Raw genomic sequence first — 24,737 nt, 5'->3', positions numbered from 1 at the left:
TTATAATTTTCTAGGGCCTGAAAAAAATACGGGAAAATAACAACCTCCCATTTTCCTAACTACCAAGTATAAAATGCTGTCTGTCTATGCCTGCATTTTGTATTGATTCTTCAAATGGAAAAAAAAAAATCTGTAAAGAACACAGGGAATCAAAAAGGCTTTTAGACTCAACAGTAGATTTAAGAAGAGAGGGCAGTCCAGAAGTGGTTTTAAACTGCCTGGAAATTACTGTGTAGTGGACAGGTTGGGAACCCAATCTGTTAGTAAACCAAATTCTTATCATGAAAGATGTCAAATCATGGATACACCCTGCTAGGTTTGTGTTGTTGTTGTTTTTCAGTTTATAATCTAGTAGTGTAGAATCAGAGGGTACAATAGTTCAAGTCATTTCATGAAGCACTGGTCTCAGATCATCAGCAATCCCCCTTTTCCCCCTCTATCCTTAGATCTGTCCTACAAAAGCTTTCAACTTGAAAAAAACTCTACTCGGTGTAGAGTGCAGACAAAGGGGATGGTCTTGGGCTACTGCTGTGGAAGAAGAGTGAGTCTCTTTTCTTAAAAAGGGCAGGTGGGAGGTTAGACTAATTGAATCATTTAGTGGCTGCTCTCTTTAAGTGCTTTCCTGGTTGAGGGGCCAAAATCTATATTAACACCTTTGCCCGTAGCAATGCAGTGTTTCAAGTCAAGGAGCTTTGCCCACAAGTCTTAAAGGACTCAATAGAGCTCACTAAATAAATAACAAGCAAGTGTGAATTGTGACAGTCTAATGGATTATCTTGGATCAAAACCAAAATGAAAAAAAAAAAAAAAAAGAGGAGCTAGTACCCATGGTCAGTTATAAAATGCCTTTCCCATGGTTCCTCCAAGCCTCTATTCCATTTGAATTAGAATGCCAGTATGTTTTGTCCAAATGAGTGAGTTGATCTGTGAATGTTAATTTGTGAAAGGAATTCTGAAAAGAAAAGTTAACAGTATATTGTGCCACTCAAAATCTCTGCTCTACATCTCCACAACACCCCACATGCCTGCCACAAACATGTGGAACTAAAGGTTTAAGGACCAGGTAAAATCGACAGCATTCAAAAACTGATCATGCAGAATCTTTACGTGCCCTTGTAAGACTTTCCTGTGTGAGGAATGCTACATGTTATAATATTGATTTCCTCAAAAACAGTGTTTTCTAAATTTCACATATTACTTGTTTCTATTTTCTACATTGTTTGTGGCCAATCCAGTTATTTCATAGTTTCTGATCTCCTTTCTCTTCTTTATCATGCTTGATTGCAAGACTTACCTTGCTTTATGTACTGAATCGGCAATTAGTTTGAAAGTATCTGCGATGAATTTTTTTTCAAATTCGATCAAATTATTTTAAAATTCATCTAGGAGAATAAAAAAGGTGAAGCAATAGCTACAATTTATTGTGTTTTACTGTGTGCTCAGGCAAGTGTTGAATTGAGCACACTACAGATAATAAAGAAGAGGAATAGACAATGAATCAGACAGTAAGACAAAATTTTAAACTACAATAGTTCTAAACAGCTTGTCAGAGTCAGTCACACACACATATAGAGTAGATTTTGATTTAGCTGATGTTAGGAAGCCCCATTCCTACATATTTTCTCCCCCAAAGACCTTGAAATTTTACTAATCAAGACCCGTCTTTGGATTCTGTCATTATTCTTTAGGAATATTTTAAGCAGAACAACATTCCCAAGTTCTACTTCCCTAAGGTACTCTAAATCTCTTTCTCTTTGCTAAATCTCCTACTTTCCCCTTTCATGATTCTCTCTTTGTCTTTCAACTTTTTTTGTTCTCCTATAAATTAATAGCCTGACACGACTATAATGAAGTCCTTGGACATTCCCCTTATAGTAAAAGAAATCCCACTCCACTATGCCACATTCAAATTCTTTTCCCAGAATGGAAAAATTCAGGTCTTGCAGGAGAAATTTTAACTTTGGTACAAAGTTGCTGTCACAAACAGGCAAAACTGATTTAGAAGTATAATCCTATGGTTTCACTAGAGGAGAATATCAAAGCCCACAAAAAAATAAAATTGCTCTTAAAGATCTAGAAGGAAACTTAGCCCAGAAAGAGAAAGAAAGTCAAGATTTTGGTGGCAGACTTTATATGAACCACATTCTTTTTTACAGAAAAAGTTTAGAGCCCTTAATCTACCACCAGGTAACTATGAGAATTGATCTTTTTCCTGAAAACTAGTCATGTCCCAGTTCCCCTGCCAAATTTGATAGAAATCTCTCAGACCACCCTGTCAGCCTGACTTTAAACATAGTTTATGCTTCTACGCCAGGACTTCCCTACTCTCAAGGGGACTCTCATATGACCCTGACACTTCTAATCAGACACCAAATTACTGTGTCTTGGTGATGCCCACAGGCTTTGAGAATCTGACTTTGTACCATTTTCATTTTTCCATCTAAATTTCTTGACATAGTTTTCTGTGTTGTTTCATGTTTTCTGTTGTTTTGGTAGGCACATTCCCAGGTGCCTGGAATCCTGTTGACATACATTGCCTTCCTAGGTGTACTTCTAGTAACTAACCCTGCCCACCTTGGACATAGACCTGTGTAAGACAGTTAGCCATTTTGTACCAAAGGTAAAATTTGGTAGACCAATCAATCCAGCAAGTGGCCAGTTAGTTTCAAAGCAAGTTCCTTAGAAAGCAGACTGAGAAATCAACCTGCAAGAAATTTAATGGGGAATGTTTTCAGAATATTTGTGCGAAATGGAAGGAAACAGGACTGGGCAGAGGGACATAAAGGGCCCCTATGCAGTCACAGAATGGGCTCAGTCAACCTCAGGAGCTCTAAAGCTGGACTACCCCTTCTAAGTAGCCATGAGTTGAAGCAAGGGGTGCATGGGTTGGAGAGCTGCACTGGGCTGCAGACTTTCCCTGGGAAGGGGATGACCTTGAGCGACATGGGTTTCTTCAGCTAAGGCAAATTTCTAGGAAGATTAGGTGGCTGAGGACTATTTGTGGGGAGCACTCCTGGTATCTGGGAGAAGACTCTCAGTGCTGTAGGGAAATCTGGCTTAGCAGCACAGCATTCATTGTGAAAGGATAAGCAGAAGATAGTATGTAATGTGGTTTTAGATGTGTTTTTGAGACTGATTTCCACTCCTCCTCTCTATTTTCTGTCTGTGCCAGCAGGGGTAGTTCTGGCAGTGTAACAAGTACAGGGAGCCAACAGAACTTCCACACTTAAGATTTCTAAATTTCATATGCAATGTGGAGACTAGGGTTTCAGGAAGGAAAGGAAGAGGACGATGTATGGATCCCAAATCAGTAGGGAGCTAATCCTGCTCCTTGGAAGCACTCTAGGAAGAAAGCAAAAGAAGAATCTATGTGGTATTTCTAAAAAGAGGGAATATGCATGTTGGAGTGCCCAGGCTCATGAAATAACTCTGTCCTGAGAGGAACTGAATTTGAACAAGCTGTGCAGATGAGAGCAAAGAACACATTGGAAATCATTTGTGTGGTCACACAACAGTTAACAGAGGGTACCCCCTTCCTCCCCACCAAGAATCAGTGGAACTGCATAAAACCCTGTCATTGTGGGGGGTAGAAGCGGGAGGAGCCCAAAGCATAACAACACTTGAATATCTTACCAGCCTGCAGGGCAAGCACTTAGAATAAAAATAATGTTAGGTCATAGACAATGCAAAAATACAATATTTCTTGCAAACCTAAGTTTCTGACCTGAGATCTACAACCAGTTGAAATCTATGCCAAACTAGCTCAGAAATGGAAAATTGTTACTGTGCAACGACTCTCACCAGTAGAGAATGTTCCAAGAGATTTTCACACCATCTTTTAAAATTATTGCTAACACGGATGGACAGACAGTCCCTCTGCCATAGAAAGTATTGCAGTGAGGGACATGGGGGAGGTTGATATTGATAGAGAAATAAGAGACACCAAATCCTCCAGCAAGTCCATATAACTTGTAGAAGACAAAAAGATATTGATCCAAGGAGAAGGGTAGCAGAAACCCAACTGAAGGGGCCAACATTTGAGAGTTCATTTAAAAACGAAAGAAATAATAGAGGCAGTATATGCTATCAATATTTAATATTTCTTTTAGAATTCTAATAAAAATCAAATACAAAATAAGCAAAATTTTAAGAATGAGTGAGAAAATACCTGAGTACGTTTGCAGGCAACTACATGTTTATTTTTTAAGGAATAACAGAACTTTAGCTATGTGTCCAACATAGGATATGTTGGATATTATATAATAAATATATAATGACTTTAGTCCATTTGTTTCAGTTGTTTGGTATGTCTGTGGGATAGCAGAGTTTAGGATATTTATAATTTTCCAAAGAAATGTCAAAAATCTGTCAACTTGAAGTCAACTCAATGTGCCTATTTTTAAAAATTCAAGCCCATATTATGTATTACACAACAAGTACTCTGGAAAATCAATATCAGCAGAAGAGAAAAAACAAATAATCTTAAAGAAAAGGTGAAAATATAAAATAAAGACAGTTTACTATGACACTGTATGTAGAAATTTTTTTAATTTACTCTCTCAAAGTGTAACTTAAATTATTTAAACTTCTGGGTGGAATGTTGAGATGTAATCTAAGAATTGCATCATAAAGCTCAAGTGTTATACCAGTATTTACATATGGCAATTTTGTTCCCATTCCATCAAAATTGACCTTTTATGAATTTGAAGCCAAGTTAAAAGAGGTATCAACTTCTCCTAGCCTGAATGGAAAAGAAATGCTGATAGGTTGCTAGTGGAGGTCACGAAGCAGTGCCGGATGTGGAAATCAATAAAACTATGCATTTATGTAAGAGAAGTTTATTGAACAGAAAATTACCAGATTAATAGTAAGGTTCTATTGAGATAGGTTTGTGTTCAAGTTAGACTTCTCAGAAGTCTAATGTTATGCTCAGAAATAACTATAGCAATATGCAGGAAAGCAGATGGAATTTGGCACCATTTCAGACACTGCAGATTGGATGCTACGTATTTAAATTACATGTAATTGGGAAATTATGAATGAGTCTTTGAGATAGAAAATGTCAACCATTTCCTGTTATGCAGCAATTGGTTTGATTTATAATGACGTTATAAATAGTGAAATAAAAGAGAATGTATGGACTGAAATATTAGAGCAGAATAGGAAAAGATCAGTGAAGTTCTCAATTACAAAGAAAGCCATTTGTTTTTGGAAGGAAAATGATCGACATTAAATTAAGAGAAGAAAGTAATAAATAAGTTTGCTCTTGCATTACCATTCTATCAAAATGCAGAAAGCATTGTGATAGCCAAAGATCTATAGACAAAGATACAAAATAAATAATTTAGGGCAAAGTCTAACATTGAAAGGGGGAAGAAATAGTCTAACTGCAATTACCCCCTCATTGTTCCAAAGCCAAACTGTTTATTCTCTGACATATCTGCACATAGTTTATTTTGCTTCTGACTGTGTGGTAATCAAAGTCTTACCCCAGGCATAGCTAGATATCCAGCCTCTGTTTCTTTGGGAACTCAGTAGGGAGGCCGACAGTAAAAACAGTCAAGAACTAGGATTTAACATGTTGACTGAAAACACAAGGATGGCAGCTTGGTGGGAGTGCTGGTTTTTCTGGGCAGAAATTGTACTAAACCACACAAAAGGTACCTGGTTTATATAGTGATTGAGTCAATGAGCCAACCCACTTTTATTTGCATATCATGTTCTCTTTAGTCTTTTATCTTAAAATTACTCCAAGCCATGACTCCAGGGCTCTTGCTGTTTGATGAAAACAGTTGCAAATGAAACCTCTCTGCTGTAAAATTTACCAGAACTTGGCATTTGTCTTAGGAAGAACTTTTGTGTAAATGTCTCTCATCATAATCCCTTGTTCTGAATGACCTGAACAAATAACGTTGATTTCTTCTTTCTTTAGGAGTAAATGGTATCCTATATCCAGCAACATAATCCTGGATGTCTCCCAATCCTAGGTAAACTCTGGATGTTCAAAAGATTTAGAAATGTATTGAGCAATTTGCCCATGTCTAGTTAGGCTTTTGTCTGGCTTTCCAAAGCTCTGAAGAGTCCTTTAAAGAGGCATTTAATACATCCTCCTCCTCTGTCCAGTTTACTTCAGAGGCAGTTCCTATTACAGGAAACAGATAAACCCCAGAAAGACCTACACAGTATTATTTTTCTCTCAGCCCCAACACAGAGATAGTTGATACATAAAATAGGTATTTAAAGTACACATGGAGCATAGAGAAAGAGATCCCCCTGACAAACCACACGTAAAAATAAACAAAAATTGCTTTTAGAACAAATTTGTAAGCCTCGTCAAAACAAAACATTCTGGACTTAATAAAGAGAAACCTTATTCAAAAGGACAATTATAAGGGGCGTGTATGTGAGGGGTGACTACTGGAATAGGAATTGGGGGACAGTTGCAACAGGAAGAATGCTGTAACCAGATAACTGCAAGATCTCAAGTGTTAGGCAAAAATTATTTTTTTTTATAGAGAGGAGTCGACAAGACCAGACTAGAGGATAAGATGTGGGGACATCGGAGGAATAGTGATAAGATCCCACAGCAAATGAGAGAAAGTTTTACCCTGAGACCAGTCTATTTTCCAATGTTTCAGAAGGAGCCCTTAAGGAGGTTTCAATGCTGAATCAGGCTAAGGGCTGGCCAAAGTTCAGGGACTTGGGGAAAGGAGAGAATTTTACCAAAATTTGGTTAACAAGCACTTTGTTCCAGTTACTTAGTGGGGACAAACAGTTCAGCTAACTATTTATAAGATGAGGAAATGGAATGTGGAGGGTCCCTGTCTGCCCCATCATAGGTAAACAAGGGAGGCATCCCAGAACCTCACCTACGTGTATCTAAGTCATATGGGGAAGGGTGGGATCGTTGCAGTCATTGTTTTTCGCAGAATAGATAAGGGGGAGCGTGTTCCTTTCAGCTTCATTTTTTAACAGCAGCATGGGCTCAGGGAAAATTCAACATTATGGACTTTTATGTAAAGACATATTTCATTGACCTAAGAATTGCTCATTTTGGTTTCTTAGTCTCTAGTGTTGGTCTGACACAAGAGATTTTTCAGGATTTTGCAAGGTTAAGGGTAAGATTTCTTATCTTTTAAAAGCAAAGTTATGAACCTCTTGTATATTCTCAATCCCATTTCTGCCTTGGTCTAGAACTGTTAACAAGCAAAAGTCTGGTTGTAGGAGTATAAAAGAAATGACGTGTTCTCAAGCTACCTTATTTTTGAAATCCTTAAAGTCAGTACAATCCTATTTTAGACATATGTGACAAAGGGTGGAAGGAACCCTGTGATTGCTAATTAAGATCACAGACCACCACCGCAAAGGTTGGTTCTTTAGACGTGTGAATTGATTTTGCATGAACACAAGCCTGTTTAAATTGACATAGGAAACCCGTCTGCAGACATTCCGACTTCTTACTCAGAGACACCGCCATCCTCATGGCCACACTGCCTTGTTAGATAATTGAGGTTATCCGTTGTGGTTATTGGTGTCACTTGTGTTACTCTTATCCCCTAGTTTCACACTGATCTGATCTCCCCACAGAAGGTGAGGAGTATTAAAATACCCAATTGACCTTAATGGATTCCTTCACTCCTTCCTGCTAAAACAAAGTCCTTTTGTGTACTTCAAGAGTCTCACATAACTGGAGATGACACATGACTGGAGGATTCCAGGAAGGCGAGTGGAGACTGAACAAAGCAGCACCATTCTTAGGGTGGAAAAGAGATGCTGTTTAGGTCATTTTATTTCTTACTTCATTTAACCTTTGCTACACAAATTCTCTTTAATAACCAAAGTTTTATTGGTGACTTATTTATAAATATCTTTCAAAATTTAGCCCTGAACTCTATCCTATATATTTTTCAGCATTTACAAATGGTTGTTTCTGCAAAGTCAGATTTTATTCTTCCATAATCTGTTAGTAATGGAATAGCCAAAAACAAACAAAACAGTTCTTAGGTTTGATTATGGTGGGTACATTATATTGTTCCAGCTCACTGATAAAAATGATTATGTCTCTGGTAAATAATTTTGATCCTGAAAAGATATGGCCTGATTTCCTCAGTGCCAAAGAACAAGAGTCCTGCTATTTTCCTGAAAATACACCACCTGTTCTCTCCCTTCAAACCCCCGCCCCCAGTGACTGAATGAATCAACAGATGCCATAGGCTTAAATACCTGCCAAGCACCTCCCTGAAGTGCTTGCAAGACCACCCAGGTACAGTGATTGGGAAAGACTTTTTTGGTGACTTTCATGGGTGTTGTAGACAAAAGGTAAAGTGGTAATATGTGGGGCTTGGAAACAGAAACCCTGAACTGCTGCTAGGACCAAGTGTTCCCTTAGAAACTGACCCCTAGTCACCACTTGGATTTCCACTTCCAAGACATATACACACGCTCATGCACACATAGACAGTCTTTGCTTTTTAGTGAATACCAAAATGATTTCATTGTAAATACCCTCTTAACTATTTCAACAGAAAACATTTTCACTAACATATTTATACATAGATGGATAGATAGATTGATAGATTTTTTTTTTTTAATTTTGTGCTCCTTTCTCCTCCCGTTGGCTAGATGTTTGATAATTCTAATATCGTTTCACTCCTGGATGATCACTCTCCTGAAAATGAATACTAAACTCAGATTCACTCCTAACGTTTTGTGAATCCTTCACCTAATTAATGAGAGGTGAGTCTCTTAACCTACTGCCCAGGTCCCATGGAAGATTATTAGCACTATTGCTTTGATGGATATGTTTAAGTGCTCCTCTTGGGAAAGATATTTGAAAGTCACATTTAAATAAAGATCCAAAAATTACTGAACATTAATTCTCTTCTAGTCCCAAATGCTATTTCTGGCGAAGGTTATGGAGGCAATTTTAATGGGAGAAATACACCATTATTTAGTTACCCCTGAGTCCCAGTACGCAGCAAAGGACTTTTGCTCATCTTTTATCCCCGACCTTCTCTAATGACATAATAGATTTCATTCATCTTTGAAACAGAGAGAATGAAGTGAAAGAGAAAAGAAGTAGAGCTCCTGGAGGTTGATTTTATCTCTTTAACACAAACACGACCCTCAGGGAGGCAGCATCTTGCTCAAAGCATTTGTCTGACTGGAAATTTAATGTTGTATCCAAGAAAATCCTTTCCTTTTTCTCTTCTCTGTCTTATCCTCAATTGATACATTAGAGTAAAACCAAAGAAGCTTTCTCTCATGTAGAATTACCGTGTTTCCCCCAAAATAAGACCAGGTCTCATAGTAAGGTTTGCTCTAAAAGACGCATTAGGGCTTATGTTCAGAGAATGTCATCCTGAAAAATCATGCTAGGGCATCTTTTCCAGTTAAGTCTTATTTTCAGGGAAACACAGTATAAAGCTGAAAAGAACCAAAATCCAATTCACTCCAAAAAGGAGATAAACTCAGAGTATGAGTAACTCGCCCAAAGACATAAGCTTGTTAGCAGCAAAACCATGATTTGAGAGAAGGTCTCATGATCCAGTGTTCCTCCTCTTGCCACTTAAGTATAACTTACGAATTAGTGATTTTTTCCAAAAGTCAAGTATACATGCTTTCCTGCCCCCCCATTAGGACAAAAATTTAAAATCGAGTAGGCTCAGATACCAAAAGAAAAAATTATGAAATTTCAATTACGTTTACATTTCTGAATGTATATAGGAAAAGTTGCTTATGGAAGAAAAGCAAAGGTGACCCGTGAAATTAAAAGGGAATGAGTTTGAAACGGTCTTAAATTTTACAAAACTTGTAAGTAAAGAAATATATTCAGAACAACAACCAAAGTACTAACTAATGGCGTAGGAAGACATTAAAAATACAAAGTTATATTAAACGCAACTTCACAAAGTGTTTCTACAGTCAGGAAGGCAAGAGACCAATGAAAGAAGAAATGAGAATATTGGTAGGTGAGACTGGAAGTGAAGATGCTCCGGATGGCAAAATCTATCTGTTAAAAAGGCAAAGAGGAACATAATTCACATATTAAATGAACAAAGTATCTGTCATCAAACATTGATTTTTCATTTAAGTGACATAGAGGGCCTCAGTCAAAGAGCAAAGATAAGCCAACAGTGTAAAGCCACAGAACAGTAGGGAAATGATCATAGAATTCTATTTCAGGGAAAATGAGAGAAGTGAATGTAATAGTTAAATAAAAGGCTGGTTTATCTTTCTGTATACACATGTAAATCCTATTATCTTCATAGGGAGTTCACGCATGGGCCGAAGAGCGCCTGCTTTCTCCCTTAAGCGAACAAGTAGGATTGTGTGAGCAGCTGCAGGCTGGCGGAGAGTACAGGTGGTGGTAATGAAGTCAGGGCACAGACAGGACTGCTTCTAAGACACTCTCAGTGAAAGGGTTTTGAGAACCCATGGACCTATTGAGCACAGATTTACATCTAGTCCTTAATAAGGAGAGCATTGAACTTGCCCTCCAGATCTTACAATTTCTAGCACTGTAGTGGCTGCAGTAAGAGACAGAAACTTTCGCAGATAAGCCCCAATGTTTACCGTTTCAAATGTACAGCATTCTCTGTCAGGCTTAAAATTAATATTGACATCATCATAGTGAGTCTTCTAAAGTGTATATTCCACAACCTTTTATAATTACATATAATACTTGTATTAAGCAATAATTTCACCTCCCTCCCCGAAATGCATACACGTCTTTAATATACATAATGAATAAAACACAGTTTCATATGATAGATATTTTCAATGGCCATCGGTGAATATCACTACATAAAACTGTACATAACCATAATTGAAAGAAGTAAAGTTTAAAGTTTCCCAGAGGCATCACTGTTAATTTTTAGGACACGTGCTTACCGCATTCTAGGAGTTAACCAGAAAGTACTCAGCTGGTAGGAAGAGGCAATCCAAGCTTGATTTGGACTACATACAAATTGGGACTATGGGATTATTAGGACACTTGCCTAAAGATAAACATCTGCCTATTGTGGTAGTACAGAGGGTAGGATTTTGTCTAATGCTCTAGCCAGATAGTGCAGATAGCGTGAAGTCGTTCCCCGGGGCTGGGATCCCATGGCTAGCTTGTGATCCCTAGTGAATGAGGATTTACTGGAGAAGCTGGGGAGATGATTTGATCACCAAAGATCATCCCTAGGATAAACTTAGGAAGGACAGAGAGAAGAATGAACTCACTTTTGAATTTCTTATTGTATGTGGGGCAGGTGGGATACTCCTTACAGGGAGGAAACCTTCCTGAGGAGAAGAGTTTCAGGGGCCTTAGCCTTGATCCTGGATGCCGGCTGATTATTACTAAGGAAGCCGACTTGAGGACAGTAGTTTTGCTCACTGTTCATTCCATAACCTTAGGGAAATAGTAATGAGGTATTTACCATATTTTTCCATGTGTAATGCACACCCATGTTTTGGGCCCAAATTTTCAGCGGAAAAAACCTTTCATTTTAATTTTTTAATTCAAATTTTTATCTGTTTACATTTAGGTACTTATTTCTTGTTTTATAAAGGAATTTTAGCATTTATTTTTTAACATATTATAGTACAGAAATTTTATGTAACAAAGAATTACAAAACACAAGAATAGATACAAGCTATAAGAAATGTTATGTACTGGTAACAAATTTACGATATTTACGCATCATAGAAGGCCAAGAAGTCGTTGCAAGTTCATCGTAAATTCAACAAAACAGATTATCATATTTCAGGGTATTATTGCGTATGGATAACATTATTGACTTCTAGAGTTACACTTTTAACTCATAAACTTAAATAAAAGAAAAACATTATATACATATGGAATTAGTACTACCCATATATAATGTGCATTCTTATTTTTCCTCACAAATTTGGACAAAAAAAGTGTGCATTAGACATGGCAAAATACGGTATTTCTTTTAAAACACTCTCATTCTTTTTCTTTCTATGGGCTTTCCTATGAAGTAAAAGAAAAAAAAAGTTGTTATGCCCGTGTGTTTGGGATACATAATCCTTGTTACACCCATGGTGATAAGTCATCCTTATGAACGTTCTCAGTCATATGCAGTGAGTCAATTGGGGTATAATGCTTAGCTGGTGCAATTGAAACTCCATTCTCCAGTTTGGGGGTGGGTGGTATTAGAGGTTGGGGGCAAAAGGGAAACACAAAAAAACAAGGAAATTTGGGGGAAAGTGATAAGAAGAAGCAGCAATTATAGTGAGTAAAATATTCTCTCCTCTTCAGGAGAGCAGCTTCCACTTACGGAGCTGCAGATGGTTTGGACTTTCAAAATTAGAAATTGTAGCAGGTAAGCAGCTGCTATGCGTAAGGCAATAGGGAAGAAAGAAGGATTGGTGGGAGTGGAAGGAAAACACAAAAGGCCAACAGAAAGAGCATTCAAGAACCCAGGCCCATGCCTGCTGGGGACAGGGATTTGCTGTGTTTAAAGCACAAGTGATTGTATAAGTTGAAGACACGTTATCAAACCCCAAAGCCAGGAAGAGTTAAGAGAGAGCTAAGCACTCCCTCCTCTCTGTTCTCAAAACATGTATTACAAGGTATAATAAATGACAATTATTTTTCTATTTAACTGTCTCCTTCACTACATTGTTGGCTTCTATATGAGCTGGGACCATGTCTTACTCCTCTGCTGTCTGCCCCCAGCACCTCAAGTAGTACTTGAGGCTCAAAAGTGTTTATTGAAAGTATGAAAGCCCTTGGACGAGCCACCTGAATAGGAGGAACAACACAGTGGTGGTATGACTATTTAGGAAACTGTCATTATAGTTTTGCCTCTGGCAGTAACAAGTTATGAGACCTTAGAAAGCCATTTTATATTTCGGACACTTGATTTCTTTATTGGCAAAATAAACCTATTTTTTTCCAGATAACTCTAAAATTCTATTACTTTGGAAATATAATCTAGATTTAAGAGTTTTCTTATAGTAGCTAAGTACCCATTTCTACTAGATTTACTACCTTCAAAAAATGGTATAAGTTAAAAACTCAAATTTTTGAGATTTTTAACTCAGTAAGTTTACTAACCACTTAAAATTAACTCAACTACTGTCTCAATTATGTCAATAAATAGAGAGAAACACATTTGTAATCTCCCCAAATCTCTCCCAAATGAAAATATACTATTCTTATCATTCCAATGCAAAACTTGTGAAGTTGTCGTTATTTTGTATTAGTTTCATTTCTGATCAGAAGGGGAATTATTAAGGTTATGAATTAAGTTGATGAGTTCTATTAATCTCCCAGGTGATGCCTTTGCAAAAGAAAATAAACATTGCAGATACTCTGAATGTCTTTATTTTTCCAAAATGAGGGAGTTTTATAAAGATTGGGGACATTTAAAATGAATTGTGTAGGAGCATATTTATTTGTTTAATTATCTGTGTAAGCCATAGTATAATGAAAATATTGTAATTGTGCCACTTTTCAAAGAAACACTAAGGAGAAAATTGTAAACATCATGGATGGGGAATTATGTACACAAAGACTAATAGCTACAATAATGTTATTCAGAACTGTGCTGGTAATTTGCCCCTTGGGGGTAAATTTGGAAAAAAATATGTGTACGGTTTAATCATGTGACTACCACTTAATGGGTATTGTACTGCAAAAGCCACACACACCACATTGAACATTCAGTAGTAATTATTTACTTTAGTTATTCTCCTGGTGGCTTCTCTGTAATTGCCATGCTCTCACAAATCGCATTCTTTGTATGGCACCTGCCCAACAAGCAAAATGGACTGGTGGTTACAACATAGAATTAGCAATTAGTTATGTATTTTTTTTCTTTAACACTTTGTTACTGAGGGCTCATTCTAAAGAGGAAAAATGAAATAAAATGAGTAAATGAATTTCTCCTATCTTGAGACCTAGGAATCTCCATTGGTAGTCTTTTTATTAAGTGTTTTACTTGGGGATTATTTGTCAAATATGTTAGAGAAAATGGCTTGCTTTATGGATAGGGGAACTATCTATGTTTAGTTTGTGAACTGTGCTGATTTTGTTCCATTTGCCAATTCTTATCCATTCTTTGCTCTTCTCATCTTACTCTGCCCCAGGAGACTAGCTCTTGCATTGAATCTCCCAGGCTCACTTGTAATTTGGCTCCCAGCTGGGTTTGTCAATGGCACTAGAATGTAATCGAGCGCTTTGGTACCACCTCTCTGTCAGTAGCTGTGCAGCTCCGGGACTGCTGCTCCTTCTGGTGTATGTAGGCCAGCCTCTAGGACTCCAACTCTCACTGGATTTCTGTTCCTCTCTTTACTCTCTTGTTTTTTCTACTGAAGAGGAGTTAATTGCATCCTACTGTTGCTAGTCTCTGGATACCTTATCATTCCTATGTATTCCGACCTCTCTATACCTTTGAACTGATACTTTAATAGAAATCTCATCATTTGAACCATCTGAGGGGAATTCTGTCTTTTTCTAAGACACTGGCCATAAATCCTAATGCACTTAATAATAGTTAATTATACATGATTTTCAGTATGTTGTGTTGTTGCTTGATTATAGGTCAAATATTGCTATTATAGTTATCTGTGCACTGTTTCTTTTTGTAACATTATACTCTGGTGGGTAGTGTGGTGCTCTACCCAAAGTAAATGACTAGATTAAGTGGACATAAAAAGTCCTCGTTCTTTGCTTCAATTTGGGATAACTATGAGGGCCATCCCAACTCCAGATCTTGCCATAGATTGGCTGATGCCTCATTATTTACTTCATATGGGTCAGCTTCTTTCTCTGCCTAATCTTGCAGATGTATCCCCAATAAATTTTGTGCATGCAATTCTCACTTTCTAAGACTTTTTTCCAGGGAATCCAATCTAAATCATACAGCAACTGGGGTCAGCCTAGACCTGAGCTAGTGGAGGAACATAGCTAAAGCCCAGAGTTCAGCAAACACTTAGACCATGACCGTAAGAATCAAATCCTCCTAGAGTCTCTCATCAAAAAAAAAAAAAAAAAAAGTTGCTGTTGCCACTAGTGCAGCTATTACTGAGAATAGAAGAATCAGTTTCTCCCTTCCAGTGTTAGAGCTCTTTTTGAGACAGGTTAGTTAGTATAATTGCTAGGTAGATAGGGCGGTCCCTGGTGGAATAAAGAAAAGAAAGCCATGTCCTAAAACTCCAGGTTTTGAAATCACTCCTCTGTTCTAGGATATAATGTAACAAGGCTTTGAAGTTAATCATAAAATTCCTTTTGGCCTGACAAATGGAGCAGATCTGATAGATAAAGAGTGGGTTACTTTGCTAATTTGTTTAGGATGGGCAAGCAGAACAAACCTGGTAGACGAATTTCATTAGAAGGCGCCAGTTCCCTTCTTCAAACAGTGCCCTTCTTCAAACAGCTCCCCTTCCCCAAGCAGGCAAGGAAAGGTATAAAAGAGCTTTTGCCTCAGTCATGGAGCACCCCCATTTGGGACCCCCTCCCACTCAGAGCTGCAACCTCTTCTCCTGCCTCTAATAAACTATCCTCTTTTTAAAACTTTTTTCCTCTCCCTGGTCCGTGTTTCCATTCTTCGGCTTCACAAGACTCGATCTCGGCCCACACTCAGAAACTGCTAGCAGATCCAACATCACCTACATCATTTTTACTAGGCACCCCCAGAGAATGACTTCAGTTTCAGAGAAATTCTGTTGTGTTTCATCAGGGACTGGGTGGGTGGACATTTCAACTGCGCCAACCGGCGTTATCTACCAAATCACCTCTCCTGTTTTCTGGCCTCTATTTTCCCATCTTGCCAGGATGTGGCTGTTGCTGACTGTTGCAATGGGCTGGTTCTACAGAACCAAAAGAGAAGATGGGTTTCCACTTGAGGCAGCCAGCTTGTTGTGACTCTGAGGAATGAAGCAAGTCAATCTTTAAAGAGAGCTGATAGAACGCAATCACCAGTCAGAAAAGTCCAGAAACAGCTCTGAAGTTTGAATTGCAAAAGTAAGAATGTTAATAGAGATGGGTTGGGGCAAAAGCAGGTCAACAAAGAATGAAGAGAATTCTGGGCATCTGTACAAAAAGTCTTGGGCTTTAGAGACTCGCCTATAAGTGTGTTGATAAGGGGGGATAGGGCAAAAAAATATCAAAAGATTACTCCTATCTTCATAATCTCTCTTCTCCCAAGGATTCCTGGGGCAAGAATCATTAGTATGCTGATAACTGCTTTCTATGAGGAGCCAGGGAGGCTCAGAGAAACTACAAAACAACAAGGTCCTCTGGGCAAGCTACAGTAGTCAGATAGATTGGGGAGAAAACCAGAACTTGACAGCAGTAGAATGAGGAAGGAGGAAGCAGAATGGGGGAGATAGGCACAGAGCCTTTAAATCTATGGCAATGTAATTAGCATCAAGAAAGAATGTCAGCATAATATGCATGTAAGATAACTGGATATCTGAAATTACATTTAAATGAATTAAGTCTGCTGAAAATGATCAATAGCAATTTTGAGGCTTCTTCATAAAATCAACTTTACACAACTCTTGGAAGCCTTTTTCCACACAGAACAGTATGAAATAAAATCAAAACCAAGAAAAAAGATGACCAGAGTAGTGATTGAAAAAATCCTAAATGACCAATCAATTTTCTTTGGAAATATATGTTTAAATATTATAGCTTAAAAGCTTACATTAGTTTCTGTTCCAATACCTTAAAGTTAGCAATAGAACAATACAATTTTCTTCGCAATAATGATAGTCTTGCTGTGCCTACTTAATATAAACAAAAGATAAAAATTGCTCAATAACACAATGTGTTTATTTACCTCCCATTCTCCTAAGCAGACGTTAGCTAAATAAAAAAGGTAATTTAAGGTTAGTCTTTCATGGAAATGCTCTTTTAATGAAAAATAAACCTATTTTAATACTCATTTTAAACATATTTAGAATTAAGAATCCTCTTTGAATTCAGATTTATAAATTTAGGATGATTCTAAGTACTAAATACAAACAGATTTTTACCAAAAGATTTGTTACCACAGCAGGCTGGATTTAGTGGGACTGACCCCACACGTAATGGATATTCAGAAACACTAATAGTTACTCCCAAAACAGTCTTGATGAACTGCAACTAACTATAATAACCATTTTGCAAGGTGGTTTCTGCCCAATTTAACTGCATCCATGGAGATAACACATTTCGGAAGGAGTCTTCAAGTCTTCTTTTATTTTAGAAACACTCAACAAATTCCAGATCTTTCAATCTCATAATGCTCTATATGGGTGGCTATGTTTTCCCAGAGCATCTCAATAAGGAATAGCCGATTCGTGTTCTGTTTTCTTAGGAAGGCCACAGGCAACCTAAGGCAGGAAGCACAGGTGGTGCTGCCATGCCATGCTTCTTACGATGAAGCCCATTCCCATCATGGGTGCAGGAATGGGATGTGGAAGCCAGAAATCTAAGAAGGCATCCAAGATTTCCACCCCAATATATACATGCCCTGTAAAATATTTCCACTTGAGTGTGAGTGAGAACTGTGAATATGATGGGATAGCTTCTCCCTTGAATAAGCTGTGTTATATGGCAAAAGTGATGGGATAGTCACCCCTGTTGGACTTGAAGAAGCAGGTAGGCATGTTGTGAAGATGCTTATATGGCAAGGAACAGTCGGTGGCTTCTAAGAGCTGAGGGCCTTGGCTCAAGGTGCTGTGTTCAATCTTAGTTGCAGGGGCGGAGCCCACCATCCCTTGCGGGACTCGAGGAGTTGAACCAGCAACCTTGTGGTTGAGAGCCCACTGGCCCATGTGGGAATCTAACTGGCAGCCTTCGGAGTTAGGAGCACGGAGCTCCAACCGCCTGAGCCACCGGGCCGACCCCTGTAACACTTCTTAAACTCAGGTCTACTGGAAACCCAGTAAACAATTTGGCTTCCCTCCTTCTCTAAGAGACTTTCAAGAAAATAAAAGATTCCAAAGAAAGAAATATGCAGGTGTATGAAGTACAGTGAGAAATAACTCCTAAGCACTGGTTAAGTGATCACAGGGCCTTCAAAGAATTTATTTTGGAAACGATTATACATATTCCTATGGTCTCAGAAAGCAATATAAACCACCGATATCACAGAGAAACCTTAACTTGAAGTAGCTCATGCATATAAATCCCTCGTCTGCTCTCTCTCAACACAAACCATGTGAGCATGTGTGTTCCTGTACTGGATAAAGAAAAATGAATAAGGAAAAACCACTCGATCTACAATGAGCACCTACTATGTGTCCAGCTCTTATTTCATTTGATCACTGCAACAAAACTGTGAAGCAGATATTTGTTCCTATTTTACAAAAAAGAAGGAAAGAAAGAAAGAAAGGAAGGAAGGAAGGAAGGAAGGAAGGAAGGAAGGAAGGAAGGAAGGAAGGAAGGAAGGAAGGAAGGAAGGATGGAAGGAAGGAAGGAAGGAAGAAAGAAAGAAGAAAAGAAAGAAAGAAAGGATACAGATTAGAAAGTTAAGAAAGGTTAATAATACACTGTTGTAGGTTGAATATTGGCCCACACGATGATCAGGTTCTAGTCCCAGGAACCTGTAAGTTTTACCTTATCTGGAAAAAGCTTTTTAGCATATGTAAATACGTTAAAAATCTTGAGATCATCATGGATCATCCAGGTGGATCCCAAATGCGATTACTAGTGTCCTCATAAGAGAAAGACAAAGAAACAGTATACCACCAGCAGAAGAGTAGACGATGATATAAAGGTGGAGGCAGAGATAGGCATGATGCAACTGCAAACAAATTCCAGAAGCCACCAGAAACTGGAAGAAGCAAGGACCATATTCTCTCTTAGAGTCTCTAGAGGAGGTGCATTCCTGCTAACACCTTGATTTCAGCCCAATAAAACTGAGTTTGGATTTCTGTCAATACATTTCTATTGTTTTAAGCCACCAAGTTTGTGGTAATTTGTTACAGCAGCCATGGAAAACTAACACATACATCTAGCCAATAATTATTTGTGCTTTACTATGTATAGGCTCTGTTAAAAAAATATTATGCAACAAACCTAAGAAGTGGGTAGTATTATAATTCACATTTTACAGGAGGGGAAATTGAGGCACAAAAGATTGAGTAACTTTCCCAGGTCACGCAGCTAGTGAGTTAGGGTTACCAGCTATGCCAGTTTACTCAAAACTGTCCCAGTTTTAACACTGAAAGTCCTGTATTTCAGCAAATCTTTTCATCCCAAAGAAATCTGGATGGTTGATCACCCTATACAGAAATTTGAACCCAGGCAATCTGATGCACGGATATGTTCTTAAACTACTGCAGCCTATACCTTCCATTTCATTCACTGTCATTTGGGTATTGAGGCATGAAATGATTTACATCACCCATCACTGGTCCAAAGCCTGTGCTTGGTTATCCTGTAGCACACCGTATCCCTGAACCCATAGTCCCAGGTATTTGACAGAAGCTTCACTTTGCGTCCAAAGAATAGAAGGTACACTTTACTGTTTTTTATTTTTTTATTTTGTTTGCCTCCTAAGGAATGTGCCAGCAGGATCCTCCCACCCGCAACCCATTGTTAGAACCACTTCTTAAAGCAGGAGGTCTTCATTTGCCCAGAAAGTTCCAGAGAATAAGGGCTGTCCTGTACTGATGTAAGACTTAGGACTCACTAAAGTCTCTGAGTGAAGAGACAGAAGTGACAGGTTAGCTAAGTCACCTGTCTGTGACACTGTGACTCAACCTCAGCACTTTATTTCAGATCAAGTCAATATACAACATCTGAATGCTCTTTATACACTATGGATTTTTTCTAAAAAAAGACCTTCTAATTCTATTGATATCCATTTTCTGATGGCTATTGCTCTTGTTAAAAGTCCTATGACACAGCTAAAGCCATCTTTAAGTACTTTACCAGTCATATTAGAAGAATAATTTCAGGCATTCTCTTACATTTCCTTAACCTTCCTGAACTAAAAGCACTTTACTTTTAGGAGGTGTATCAGAAATAAAGAATGAGGACCATTAAAGGCTGACTTTCCACTTTTCTAATTCAGTCCCCCTAACCTGCCTCTCCATGCCTTTCGCCTGCCACAAAAGTCTTCCCTATCCTTTGTAATTCAACCCAATCCTGTCTTCTCCAGGAAGCCTTGACAATCTTATTTATACACAAATAAAAACAAAATTTTATATGTTATAACATTTTGCTATGTGCAAAATGCTGTGCATTTTAACTAGGTAAATAGAAAGAAAAGAGAGAAGAGAATCTTAGATAAATTTATATGCAATCTTATTTAATCTTCAAATATCCTACAACATACACAGTGTTATAATTTTCTTAATTCAAAGATAAGAAAATTAAGTCACAGAGAAATTAAATAGTTTGCCAAGGTTACATCATAGCTAGACAAAGTCAAAGCTCAAACCCAGATCTGCTAAAGTCAAAGTCTGTATCCCTAATCTGTCACCACCTCGTGATAATTCCCCAAACACTCATTGAGCATGTTGCCCCATGTGGTTTAGCATATGGAGCTGGTTATTGTTAGGTAACTGTTCATATGCATGACTCATTTACTCCAGGAACATCTAGAAACTCCTAGATCACAGGAACCCTGCTCTATGCCTCTGAATGTCAGCAGTTAGCATAGTGACTTCCTTGGTATGAACCTTGGTCTTCACTCAAATATGACATGATACCATTTGTCTTGGAAGAAATGCAAGTATAGGAAGCAGGTGGCCTCTAGGAGGTGATAGCCACAAGGCATCAAAATCTACTAAAACCCCAACTGAGACAGAAAACCAATTCTCTCCTGGATCCTTCAGAAAAGAACACAGCCTGCCAACAAGTGAGATCCCTCCTGGATTTCTGACCAACAGAACTGTAAGATAATAAATTTGTGTTGTTTTAAGCCACCAATCTTGTGATAATTTATTATGGCAGCATAGAAAATACCAATAGGGTACACATTCAATAAATACCTGCTTTTATACATAAAAGATTCAACTCATCCTGGTGAGTTGCATGGGAGTTTGAAAGCATAATGTGGCACAGCCTTCTATCTTAAGGCAGGGAAATTTCTCATTCAAGTGGGATATTTGTTATCAAGTGTATCACCTGTTCAGAGATAAAGAGCATTGTTTTCCTTAGCAGGCTAATTTCAATGTTTTATCAGCCATATGATCAAGAAGTACCTCCCATTTCCAACTAAACTCTCTCTTGCCATTTATTTAAGACTATTTTTTCTTGACCATTTCCTTGTGGACATAGAGCATAACTAGTCGACCTCCCCCTACTAAATGTCTTACAAATTCTCAGAAAGTAATTAAGTTTTCCCTTAGAGTTCTTCTCACCAGAACTTAACTTTTCCTCAAATGACTTTTTTGATTTCTATAATTATTTTTATTTCCCTTATTTGGATTCCTTTATAAATGATTAAATAAGTGTCAATATATTTGGTCAGGGCAAAGGTTAGGCTAGAGTTATAAAAAAGATTCCTTATTCTCAAACCTTTCGTAATGACAAAACCATGTGACTTCGACAACTGTAATACGTATGTTACATGAAATTTCGCAAATTAGGTAAATATTTGTTCAGCCATAATTCTTCCTAGCTGCTTTCAATCTATTTGGACCAATGCTGATAAAAATTCACATTGTTTTGTAAAATCTTGGACCAGAAGAATTGAAAAGGAGAGAGATAGACAGCAGAGAGAGGAGATGAAAAATTACATTTGGAATGAAAAGATATTTTTATAAAAGTATATATCTTTTCTAGAAATTGTTATAAAGATGTTCCTCTACCTGGATAAGGGTCTGTCTTTTCCAATCAAAGATTTGGCTTTTCTACTTCCTTTCAAATCTCAGCCAGCATTTCAAAAAATCAATATGCTTTAGTAATAATTCATAATCCTCTCTATGTTGCCTTTGTTACCGGTTGGAACACTCGTATCTTGTTAGTTGGGATTTTAGGAAAAGCACTCAACAACCAAACAGCAATCACAAATCACAAGTGCAGACTTCTCAGAAGCCTCCTTGTTCTGCTGGGTTGTTGTCACAGTGTGAGCCATAAGCAAAATCAGAGTCTTCCCTGGAAAAAGCAACTGGACACTTACCTAACGTTCTGGTGCCCCTGGTATAGAAAGGTCACGGGTCCTAAAGAATTACGCCATCTTCATTGATCTAAGTCAGTGGAGTACAATCTATGGTCCCTGACCCCTAGAATGCCAAAGAACCTCTTCAATTCAAATGCAGGCCAAAGTGCTTTTTGTAGCATGAATAAATATAATACCTTTTAGAAATGTGTACATGTGTTGTTTTCTCTGTCATCTTGGCTAGGCTGTAGTATCATTATTTAATCAAACACTAATCTAGGTGCTTTAATGAAGCTATTTTGTACCTATGGTTAACATCTACAATAAGCTGACTTTTCTTTTTATTTATTTATTGGGGTGACAATTTTTAGTGAAATTACATAGATTTCAGGTGTACAATTCTGTATTACATCATCTATAAATCCCATTGTGTTCACCACCCAGAGACAGTTCTCCTTCCATCACCATATATTTGATCTCCCTTACCCTCATCTCACACCCCCCACCCCTTTACCCTCTGGTAACCACTAAACTATTGTCTGTGTCTATGAGATTTTGTTTCTCATTTGTTTGTCTTGTTCTTTTGTTGTTTTTGGTTTATATACTACATACCAGTAAAATCATATGGTTCTCTGCTTTTTCTATCTGAGTTATTTTGCTTAGTATCATACTCTCAAGATCCATCCGTGTTGTCTCAAATGTTCCTATATCATCTTTTCTTACCACCGAATAGTATTCCATTGTGTATATATACCACAACTTCTTTATCCATTCATCTATCGAAGGACATTTTGGTTGTTTCCATGTCTTGGCCACCGTAAACAAAGCTGCAATGAACATTGGAGAACACGTTTCTTTATGTATATATGTTTTCAGATTTTTTGCATAGATACCCAGGAGAGGGATTGCTGGGTCATATGGTAATTCTATTCATAATTTTTTGAAGAACCTCCCCACTGCCTTCTACAGTGGCTGCACCAGTCTGCATTCCCACCAATAGTGTATAAGGGTTCCTTTTTCTCCACAGCCTCTCCAACACTTGTTACTATTTGTCTTGTTGATGATAGCCATTCTGACTGGGGTGAGGTGATATCTCATTGTGGTTTTTATTTGCATTTCTCTGATGATCAGTGATGTTGAGCATTTTTTCATATGTCTATTTGCCATTTGTATGTCCTCTTTGGAGAAATGTCTTTTCAGGTCGTCTGCCCATTTTTCAATTGGGTTGTTTGTTTTTTTTGCTGTTGAGTTTCTTGAGTACCTTGTATATTTTGGATATTAGCCCCTTATCAGAGGCACTGTTTGCAAAAATCTTCTCCCATTCAGTTGGTTGCCTCTTTATTTTGTCGATGGTTTCTTTTGCTGTGCAGAAATGAGCTGACTTTTTTAAAAACTGATTTTTTTTTCCAGCTACAGTTGACATTCAATATTATATTAGTTTCAGGGGTACAGCATAGTGGTTAGACATTTATATAATTTATTCAGTGATCCCCCCAATTAGTCTAGTACCCACCTGGCACTATACAGAGTCGTTGCAACATTATTAACTATATTCTCTGCTTTATTTTACATCCCTGGGACTATTTAGTAAACATCAATTTGTACTTCTTAATCCCTTCACCTTTCTCGCCCAGCTGCCCAATTCCCCTCCCCTCTGGCAACATCAGTTTGTTTTCTGTATCTATAAGTCTGTTTATGTTTTGCTTGTTCATTTATTTTGTTCTTTAGATTCTACATATAAGTGAGATCCTATGGTTTTTGTCTTTCTCTGTCTGATTTATTTCACATAGCATAATACCCTGTAGGTCTATCCGTGTTGTCACAAATAGTAAGATTTCATTCTTTTTTATGGATGAGTAATATGCCATTGAATATGTACCACAATTTCTTATCTAATCATCTATTAATGAGCCCTTCGGTTGTTTCCATACCTTGGCTACTGTAAATAGTGCTGCAATGAACATAGGTGTGCATGTATCTTTTCAAGTTAGTGCTGGAACTACCTAATGACCCAGTAATTTCACTTCAAGGAATTTATCTGAAGAATAATAAGTTGACTTTAAGTAAATACATAAGTAATAATAAGTAAATACAAGAAGCTGACTTTAAGTAAAAGAGATTACCCTACATAATGTGGGTATACCTCACCCAATTAGATGAAAAGCCTTAAGAGCAAAAGTAAGTTTACCTGAAAAAGAAATTCTGCCTCAAGATTACAACATCAGCTATTCCTCTAGACTTTCCAGCTTGCCTGTCTGCCCCACAAATTTTGAATTTACTAGCCGCACAATCATGTCAGCTATATGTAGCATAAATACTGGTTCTGTGTTCCTGGAGAGCTCTAAACAATATAGTACTAATTTTCAATGTTGGTAGATACTACTGGGGTTTAAATACATACATTGATTATAATCATATTCCTATGCAATAATATGTGTCATTATATATTTTTACAATTGATCAATAAATACTAAAATAAAACTAATACCCAGTGAGGTCTGCAAATATTTTGACATTAATCAAGGGCTTCCATACTGGGAAAATCTGGAAAATGTGAGATGACCACTAAGTTTGGAGATTAAATTTCACCAACTCTGTAGTAGAGCAGACCATATGCAAGACGATGACTGTAAAATGTGAAGAAGAGCAAGGACCTGAAGCTTTGAGTTCAAAAAT

Source organism: Rhinolophus ferrumequinum, chromosome 2, assembly GCF_004115265.2.
Source record: "Rhinolophus ferrumequinum isolate MPI-CBG mRhiFer1 chromosome 2, mRhiFer1_v1.p, whole genome shotgun sequence".
NCBI classification, from domain to species: Eukaryota; Metazoa; Chordata; class Mammalia; order Chiroptera; family Rhinolophidae; genus Rhinolophus; species Rhinolophus ferrumequinum.
The sequence above is the reverse complement of the archived record's forward strand: the minus strand, read 5'-3'. Positions refer to the sequence as shown.